The sequence below is a fragment of the Ipomoea triloba genome, chromosome 1 (assembly GCF_003576645.1).
Source record: "Ipomoea triloba cultivar NCNSP0323 chromosome 1, ASM357664v1".
Taxonomy (NCBI): Eukaryota; Viridiplantae; Streptophyta; class Magnoliopsida; order Solanales; family Convolvulaceae; genus Ipomoea; species Ipomoea triloba.
The window spans coordinates 1,298,034-1,308,840 of record NC_044916.1 but is presented as its reverse complement, the minus strand read 5'-3'; positions in this window follow the sequence as shown (position 1 = coordinate 1,308,840).

Below are 10,807 nucleotides of genomic sequence, written 5' to 3'. Positions count from 1 at the left end.
TTAGCAAGAGAGAAATTCTCCATTGTTTTCTCTTTGTTACACCGAAAGAAGAGTTGTAATAATTTCCTTATAGTGAAACACCTTTAGCCTTGCCCGTGGTTTTTACCCTCTTGGGGTTTTTCACGTAAATCTTTGTCTCTTACAATTGCTTTCTATTATTCTCTATTATTCTCTCCTATTATCAACTGTTATTTTTGTTCATATCGTGTAGGAAAGAATCAATCTTGGTAGAGTGACCTTACATGTCTAGGAAAATCTTTGGATGAGACTTGGTATTTAAGTAGTCCGTTTGTGACTCACCTCTCTCTTCTAATGGTTATTTTCCTGGTGTATTGTTCATAAAACCATTATTGTTCTATCTTTACGATACTGTTCAAATATTCTGTATGATAGCAGTTGATTTTACGGTTGTGTTGGCCTGCCGACTGACTACCCCGTAGTCATAAAACCAACAATATCAATTGTTAGTAATGCTTATAGAGTTAATAATTATAAGATCAAGAATGAAGAGTGTTGCTTTAAAAGGAGTGAGTGAGTGAGTAAATAAAGCATGACTCTTATATCAAAATGTAGTGAGTTTAATTTTTACCTACACCCTTCGATTAAGTCTTTGGCACAAGGTCTTCCTAATGCGAGTGATTTGTGGTATATGGACTATTACATTACAACAACACATATAGTTAGTTGTCATCTTGAAATTTACACATCAAAATGTGACATATAATATTTAACAACTAAATGTTAAAGCAACATAATAGGTGTAAAATTAAAAGTTAAAGGGGCGTTTAGTAAATAACTGATACCAGATTGATTTAGCTGTTAACGAATTGTGTTAGCGAGTTTAACTAGCTGATTGCATTAGCTGGTTGTAGAAAGACGTTTGGTAAATTAGCCGTTAGCTGATTACATGTAAAATGACCTTTAAGAATATGAATGTATTATGTTATTTAAACCTATAATAATAATAATAACAACAACATTATTATTTTATATAATTTATATATAAAAAACATATTTTCATGGACTTGGAAGTCCATAAACACTAATCAATAATCACATGTCTCGCTAATTACTTTCACGGTACTAAGTAACGGGTTTATGAGCCCATCGACGGATTCAAGCACCCCGTTACCTAATATCGTGAAAAGACAATGAAAGTAACAAGACTAGCATATGGAACTGCCGAATCCGTCTTCCCATTCTCATTTTCCAAAAAAAATATAGAACCAAGTAATAAACTTATAATTAATGTGAGCAAAACACTGAAATAACAATATACAAGTATTTTTGGGTAGTCATGGGGTAAAATCACAAATATAAATAAAAGTAGGGACCTTATGTACAAAGTGTAAAAGGGAACCAAAAGGGCAAGAAGTAGGTGGCTCACAACCATCAGATTAATCACGATTTGGCCCCACTATTTCTCTTTTTAATTCATGCAGTAAGCACGTGACAATCGTGAATTCATTTCATGATTCTCATAAATTATTAATTTTGTTTATAACTTAGATACATCGAGATTAACGGTTGGAATGACTTTTAAATGTAACTTGTCACTAGTCGGGTTAATTTTATTTATTGTCTTGGGACTTGTGTGACATAATTCATAGTTAACTTACATGATATTTTTAGTGACTCTATCCACTATCTTGACAGCAATTTAAACATGCGATAAAAATAGTGCAATCTTATCACACAGTACAAACCCAATTTGAATAAGCTATAAAGGATTGTCGAGGCTTATTATGAAAATTGGTGAGTTGATGACGGTTAAAAAAAAAAGCTATAGAGAATTGTTGAGATTGTTAAGTCCTATTATGGAAATTGGTGAGTTGTTGATCGTTATTGATTTTTATTTCTCGATATGGTATAAATTTTTGATATATATATATCCTAATTATTGTTTCAAAAAAAAAAAATATATATATCCTAATTATCACCTACTCACATAGTATTCATCTACATATCTAATACTCTATTTGTTTTGTAAATATTTTGCAATCAAATATAAGTATTTATATTTGCTGATCGATGTCGTTGAGACTGATAAACTCTACATTTCTTATATGCAAAAACCAGCAAATTCTTGGATGTTAGATTGCTACATACTGTATTGTGTAAAAGTTAATAAATCATATCACAAATGTTTCATTCTTCTCTTAAATACTACCTACTGAATGAGTGTGTTAAGTGCATGCGAGCATCACAAATGTGTCATTACCTTGACATATGGGTGCAATAATTTCATTAAAAGCAACTCTGGAATCATTAAGTCATTTGTTTGATTTCTTAATTAATTTTAGTGGAGCAATTTCACATTTAGTTTTAGACTAATATTTTTATCTTCAACCATTCCCGTAGGGTAAAAAAGTTTTATCAGCGTACCTGTTTACTGCTCCCGCCGCCTTGATCTAGTGTGCTCAGTTCACACTGGTGTTCTCCCTTGTTGCTTCTTTTAGTAGTGGACCCCACTACTGACGATTTCAATCTACTTAGCATCCCAATATGCATAACTTTTTGAGCAATTTTTATAGGTGTGACTAGGGAAGATAAAATGAGAGGAAATGGAAAAAGGAAAAAACGAAAGCATATCAAAATCTAAAAAATAGAATTTGAAAAAGATAAAGAACAAATGCAAATTAATGCGCCCATAGGGCACGTGGAATGCACGCGCCCAGTTGGGAACTCCAGGTGCTTTTCACACGGAATTGGGGAGAGTAGGATAGTAGTGGATTTTGTAGTTTTGGCATGAAAATTTATTGCCAATTATATATTATATATTTGTTAGTAGTATTTATTATTACTATATTATTTGAAAATATTTCATATTGATAATTGGAAAATTTTATATATTACCAAATTAAATCTTAGGTATTTTGGTAGTATTATATTAATCATTATCAAAATGATAATTTTGAAAATATTCTATGCTTGAAAAGATTAATATTTTGGATGATTTGATGATGATATATTATTATTGAATTTTAAAATAGGATTTTATGGTAGTAATAATTATATTATTGTGATATTTAAAAAATATATTTTTTGATTATTTATGTGATAATTATTGAATACTATTTTTTTTTCGAAAACTATTGAATATATACTATTTAGTATTCGGCTATTGTGATTGATGGGTGAAGAGAAGTTAAATATTTGAAAGGAGAAGGCGGTCGGCATAAGGTGACTTAAGACAACAAGATTAGACCTAACAAAGACCGACCGTGAACAGGAGTCGGTTGGCGGAGCAGGTCGATCAATCGGAAGTCGATTGGCACTCATGGGTGAATGAGTGGAAGAGATTACATGAAGAGGAGAAAATGGAGAGGGAAAACTCCGAGGGATAAACTTGTCATAAAGAAGAAAAATACGAGGCCAAGGAAGTTAATTGGGAGAAGTCAGACTTGTTAGCTACCAAGTTAGAGCCCTATTAAGACACCCTCAATAGGAATAGTTTTTTTTTTGTTTGTTTGTTTGTTTTTTTTTTTTTTTGGAGATGCTAATTAGGAGAGAGAGGAAGGAAAGAGAAGAAGAAGAAGAACTGTGAGAAAAGTAAAAACGAAAAAAAGTATGACACAAAAAAAAAAATTCTTTATGCTCCCCGCGTGCGCGTGGCGTGCATGCGTCCGACTGGGTGCTCCTATTCTTCTCTCTACTCATTCTCTCTTTTCCGTATCAGCCAAAAATGAAAGAATTGCACATGAAAACAATATTTGAAAACCGCACAAACCTCAAAAGTTGGAGCTTCCCCCTTGAATTTGTCACCCAAAATTTGGAAATCTCTAGCAATAATTGAATTGTGATTTTCATGTATATGTGATATTCAATTTACCCGATTATCTATTTGACTTATCTATTTGAGAAATGGTTAAACGCTAATCTTGATTGAATAGTTAGTGCAACAGTGGAAAACTGGAAATTAAATCAAATAGAAAGTAAATGACACGATGCATTGTTTACCCAGTTTGTTACAATCGTATCTACATCTGGGGGTCTAGCATTAGTGAGTCCAAAACTATCTTGACAACAATTCAAACAGACGGTAAAGAGAACGCATTCTCAACTCAATGTGCGATATATCTCACACGGTACAAACCCAATCTAAAGAAGATATATAAAGGACTGTCGAAACCTATTATGGAAATTGGTGAGTTGATGACGTTGTTTTATTGATTTTTATTTCTCAATATGGTATAATATGAAGAAGCTATATAGGATTGTCGAGACCTATAATGGAAATTGGTGAGTTTCTGATATTGTTTTAATTTATCAATTTTTATTTCTCGATATGGTATAATTTTTTGGTATAAATTTCCTAATTATCACCTAGTAATTATCTACATATCTAATACTCTATTTATTTTGTAAACTAGTAAATTACACGTGCAATGCACGAATTCATTTTTTATTATATATTTAAATAATAATATTAAAGATGAATTTATAAATACTTATAATATTTAAAAGTGTATATTTATTTGATTATAAAATCAATACAGAAATATCAATAATATATGACTCGTTTGATTGCACTTATTTTAGAAAAATTGATATTTATATGATTTGTGTAATTATATTATTATTAAAATAAAAAATAAAAGGGAAATAATTTTAAAAAGCATTAATATGATTTTTTGATTATAAAGATAATTTTATTACCATTTAAGTACTCTATAATTACTTTAAATTCCTTAATTTCCGATTCTCCATTATTATTAGCTTAATTACAATTATAATTATTTTCTTATTTTATAATTTTAAGAGGAAATGTGAGAAAAATAAAAAGGAAAGAAAAGGTCTGACAAAAAAAATAAAAATAAATCTTTATGCAACCCGCGCGCGTGGAGTGCACGCTCCCGATTGGAGAGATAGAAATCAGTTCTCTCCAAATGGAGGAATGGAAATAAGCGGGTGAAAAGTGCTATTTTAATAGAGGTCTATGGTTTGAATCAGGCTAAACATGACTTTTTTGCTTCTTTAGGGTTAGGCCATTTCTTTTCATTGCTGCCCTTTCTCTCCATCGCCGCTCTCCATCTCCATCGATGCTCTCAATCTCTCCATCGCTGCCCTCTTTCTTTCTTTTCTTTTTCCCATCGTCTCTAGCCCCAATCGTTCTCGTAGAAGCCTTCTTTCACGTACAGCAAAGAGGAGCGTAGCAGCACTCCGTCAAGCCACACATTATTCCGTAGCATTAATATGATTTTTTGATTATAAAGATAATTTTATTACCATTTAAGTACTCTGTAATTACTTTCAATTCCTTAATTTCTCTGATTCTCCATTATTAGCTTAATTACAATTAATTTCTTATTTTACTTATTTTTTAATTTTAAGAAGAAATGTGAGAAAAATAAAATGGAAAAAAAAGGTCTGACAAAAAAAAAAATCTTTATGCACCTAGCGTGCGCGTGGCGTGCACGCGCCAGATTGGGTGCTCCTATTATTCTATCTACTCATTCTCTTTCTCTTTTTCACTTCAGCCAAAAAATGAAAGAATTACACACGGGAACAATATTGAATACTATTTAGTAAACTTTTCATGATTATTATAATATTTCATATTAAAGTGTTTAATTTAAAATAATATTATAATAGTAATTGATTTATTTTATACAAATGCTCGGTATAATTTTGATATGCGCTTAATTGATTAATGGAAAGTTTTGATATATTTTTATATGAAAATTTGTTTTCATGTGTATATTATTTAGATCGACTAAAGTTTTAGTATAACTTGATTATGTCTCCTAAAGCCACAAATGAATGCACAGGCAAATGCACGGCTTAAGCACGCCTAGTCGCCCATGAAAAGAAGGTAATAGCATTAGTACTTCACATACTTTTGTCTATGGTTTTTAATCTACACATTATTGTCCAAATAATGTCAAATTACACATTTAAAGCAATGATTCCATGAAATAAACAGCTAATTCCGACAAGAGTCCCTCGTCTTATGTGATAATTTTACGTATCGTGGCGTCTGTCATAGCTGAAAAGAATCTTCAAAACTTTCCCAAAAACGACCTTATAATTCAACTAAAACATGCATCAGTCTGGATCTATCATATATGTGTTCTTACCTTAGTTTTCCAGAAATTTCTTTAGAAGTATTCTCATCATGTGACACATATTCCTGCAATCAAGTTATTATGATGGGCAAATTAAAATAGTTGTAAATAAAAATGGACAAAGAAAATTTGTAAATATGCAAGAATTATAAGCTAAGGAGCACAAGTTTCTTCAAGCATGGTTAATAGAGTAATAGACATTAAGAATTAGAACTACTTTCATGTGAGGTTAACACTCACCACAATATAAAATACACAATTACCTTTCACTTTTACTACAAAACTTAAAAGTTTTCGAAACTTGCATATCAAAATTACAAAGAAGTGTTTTTGCAGATCGGATCCAGAAGTCGTCAGAAAAATTGGTTGAAAACTTGTTTTCGATTAAAAAAGATACTACTTTAGGAAGGTTAAAAATTCGAGAATTTCTTGTAAATCAGACTTTAGATTAGTTAAAATTAAGCAAATGAATATGGAATGAACATATATTACCAAAATAGTGAAAGACTTGTATACTAAAATGACACAACCGCATGTCAAGACTAAGAAAAGTGACAATCATGGTAAAAACAACAAGTTAATACCCAATTTAATATTCAACTATTATGATTGATGGGTAAGGAGAAGTTAAATATTCGGAAGGAGAAGGCGGTCGACATGCATGGGGTGACTTAAAGACAATAAGATCAGACCTAATGAAGACCGACCGTGAGTAGGAGTCGGTCGGCTGTGCAGGTCGTTCGATCGAAGGTCGATTGGCACTCATGGGTGAAGAGGAGAAACTGGAGAAGGAAGACTCCGAGGGATAGACCAGAGATAAAGAAAAAAAATACGAGGCCAAGGAAGTTGATTGGGAGAAGTCAGACTTGTTAACAACCAAGTAAGAGCCCTATTAGGACATCCTCAATAGGAATAGTGCTTGTTTGTTTGTTTGTTTGTTTTTTTTTTGAGATGCTAACTAGGAGAGAGAGGAAGAAGAAATGTGAGAAAAATAAAAAGGAAAAAAAGTATGACACAAAAAAAATTAAAAAAGATCTTTATGTACCCAGCGTGCGCGTGGCGTGCATGTGTCCAATTGGGCGCTCCTATTCTTCTCTCTACTCATTCTCTCTCTTCCCCAAAAATAAAAAAATTGCACAAGAAAACAATATTTGAAAACCACACAAACCTCAAAACTTGGAGCTTCCCCCTTGAATTTGTCACCAACATTTTCTGTACTCCAAATTTTGAAAATCTCTAGCAATAATTGAATTGTGATTTTCATGTATATGTGATATTCAATTTACCCGATTATCTATTTGACTTATCTGTTCGAGAAATAGTTAAACCCTAATCGTGATTGAATAGTTAGTGCAACAGTCATATGACCAAGTTTGAAAATTAAAACAAACAGAAAGTAAATGACACAAACCCAATTCGATACAATCGTATCTACATCATGATCTGGGGTGTACCATTAGTGAGTCCAATCAACTATCTTGACAGCAATTTAAATAGACGGTAAAGAGAACGCATTCTCAACCCAATGTGCGATATATCTCACACGGTACAAACCCAATCTAAAGAAGATATAGAGGATTGTCGAGACCTATTATGGAAATTGGTGAGTTGATGACGTTGTTTTATTAATTTTTATTTCTCAATATGGTATAATATGAAGAAGCTATATAGGATTGTCGAGATTGTCGAGGCCTATAATTGAAATTGGTGAGTTTCTAACATTGTTTTAATTTATCAATTTTTATTTCTTGATATGGTATAATTTTTTGGTATAAATTTCCTCATTATCACCTAGTAATCATATGCATCTACATATCTAATACTCTATTTATTTTGTAAACTAGTAAATTACACGTGGAACGCACGAATTTATTTTTTATTATATATTTAAATAATAATATTAAAGATGAAGTTATAAATAATTATAATATTAAAAAGTGTACATTTATTTGATTATAAAATCAATACAAAAATATCAATAATATATGACTCGTTTGATTGCATTTATTTTAGAAAAATTGATATTTATATGATTTATGTAATTATATTATTATTAAAGTAAAAAATAAAAGGGAAATAATTTTAAAAAGCATTAATATGATTTTTTGATTATAAAGATAATTTTATTACCATTTAAGTACTCTGTAATTACTTTCAATTCCTTAATTTCTGATTCTCCATTATTATTAGCTTAATTACAATTATTTTCTTATTTTACTTATTTTTTAATTTTAAGAGGAAATGTGAGAAAAATAAAAAGGAAAAAAAAGGCATGACACAAAAAATAAAAAAAAATCTTTATGCAACCCACGTGCGCGTGGAGTGCACGCGACCGATTGGGAGCTCCTAATGGAGGAATGGAATAAGCGGGTGAAAAGTGCTATTTTAATAGAGGTCTACGGTTTGAATCAGGCTAAAGATGACTTTTTTGCTTCTTTAGGGTTAGGCCATTTCTTTTCATTGCTGCCCTTTCTCTCCATCGCCGCTCTCCATCTCCATCGCTGCTCTCAATCTCTCCATCGCCGCTCTCTTTCTTTCTTTTCTTTTTCCCATCGTCTCTAGCCCCACTCGTTCTCGTTGAAGCCTTCTTTCACGTACAGCAAAGAGGAGCATAGCAGCACCTCGTCAACCCACACATTATTCCGGTGAGCCTAAATTCTCCGGTGAACATTTCATCTCAGAAACTCAATAGAATCTCAATTGTAGAACTTCAAGTTATTATCTCAACCTATTTTATTTATTTTGATGAATGATATCATTTTTTTTGTTATTATAATTTATAATTAATAAGAATTTATGGTAGTAATAATTATATTATTGTGATCTTTAAAAAATTTATTTTTGATTATTTATGTGATAATTATGGAATACTATTTAGTAAAATTTTCAAGATTATTATGTTATAATATTTCTTATTAAAGTGTTTAATTAAAAAAAGTGGAGTCTTTATGCACCTAGAGTGCACCTGGCGTGCACGCGCCCGATTGGGCGCTCCTATTTTTCTCTCTAGTTATTCTCTCTCTTTCACTTCATCCAAAAAGAAAAAAATGAAAGAAGTGCACACTAAAACAATATTTGAAAACAACACAAACCTTAAACAGAAAGTAAATGACACAATGTATTGTTTATCTAGATCAATTCAATCATATCTACATCTAGGAACCACCATTAGTGAGTATATCCTCTATCTTGACAACAATTCAAACAGACGGTAAAAATAACGCATTCTCATCACACGGTACAGACCCAATTTGAAGAAGCTATAGAGGATTGTCAAGGCCTATTATGAAAATTGGTGAGTTGATGATGTTATTTTATTGATTTTTATTTCTCAATGTGGTATAATTTAAAGAATCTATAGAGGATTGTCGAGATTGTCGAGGCCTATTATGAAAATTGGTGAGTTGCTGATCGACACTGTTTTAATTTATTGATTTTTATTTCAAACAAATGCAAATTAATGCGCCCATCGAGCATGTGGAATGCACGCACTCAGTTGGGAGCTTCAGGTGCTTTTGTAGTTTTGGCATGAAAATTTATTACCAAATATATATTATATATATTTTTGGTAGTATTTATTATCATTATATTATTTTGAAAATATTCCATATTGATAATTGGAAAATTGTATATGGTTATTTTAAAAATATTCTATATTTGAAACGATTAATATTTTGGTTGATTTGATGATGATATATTATTATTGGAATAGGATTTTATGGTAGTAATAATTATAGTATTGTGATATATATATATATATATATATATATATATATATATATATATATATGATTATTTTATGTGATAATTATTGAATACTATTTAGTACACTTTTCATGATTATTATAATATTTCATATTAATGTGTTTAATTTAAAATAATATTATAATAGTAATTGATTTATTTTATACAAATACTCCGTATAATTTTGATATGCGCTTAATTGATTAATGGAAAGTTTTGATATTTTTATATGAAAATTTGTTTCCATATATATATTATTTAGATTGACTCAAGTTTTTTAGTATAACCTTATTAGGTCTTCTAAAGCCACAAATGAATGCACAGGCAAATGCACGGCTTAAGCACACCCATGCAAGTACCCATGCACCACTCCTCTCCCAATTGCTTTTCTTTCTATTTCTTGCACGGGTGTACGCATGCTCATGCCTCAGCCTGTGCACGCATGTCTTTCAATATATCTCATGTATGTTCGATTTTATTTAAATTTGGGCTCCTTTATGGCCGATTGAACCTCACCTTAAGGTGTATCTTAGTCCAATAGTTTGTGTTGTTTTTGGAGTTAATACCAATTTAGTTTCCGACAATATTGGTTTTTCTCTATTTAGTCTCAAACTACTTGTTGTGCTTAATTAGGTCATCGACTTAGGGTAGTGTTAATCTAACACGACCAGTGTTGTAAAAATCCCGTCTAGACGTCGATTAATCTCGCCTTGGTGCTAGCCGCTGGTCGACCGCCTAGCGTATCACCTTAAATGGTGGTCTAGGCGGTCGGCCGATTAACTATTGTTTTTTTTTAATGAGTTATTTCACTCAAAACAACATCATTTTGAGCGAAATAATCTTAAATTGTACAAACTCTAGATATTTTTTAGGTTAATATTTAAAATTTTAGTCTTAACTATTAAAGTGTAATATAATTTGTAATTATTAGTCTCTAAAAAAATTAAAAATACTTAAGCAAATTTTTTTTAATAAAAATACATGGGCGCTTAGGC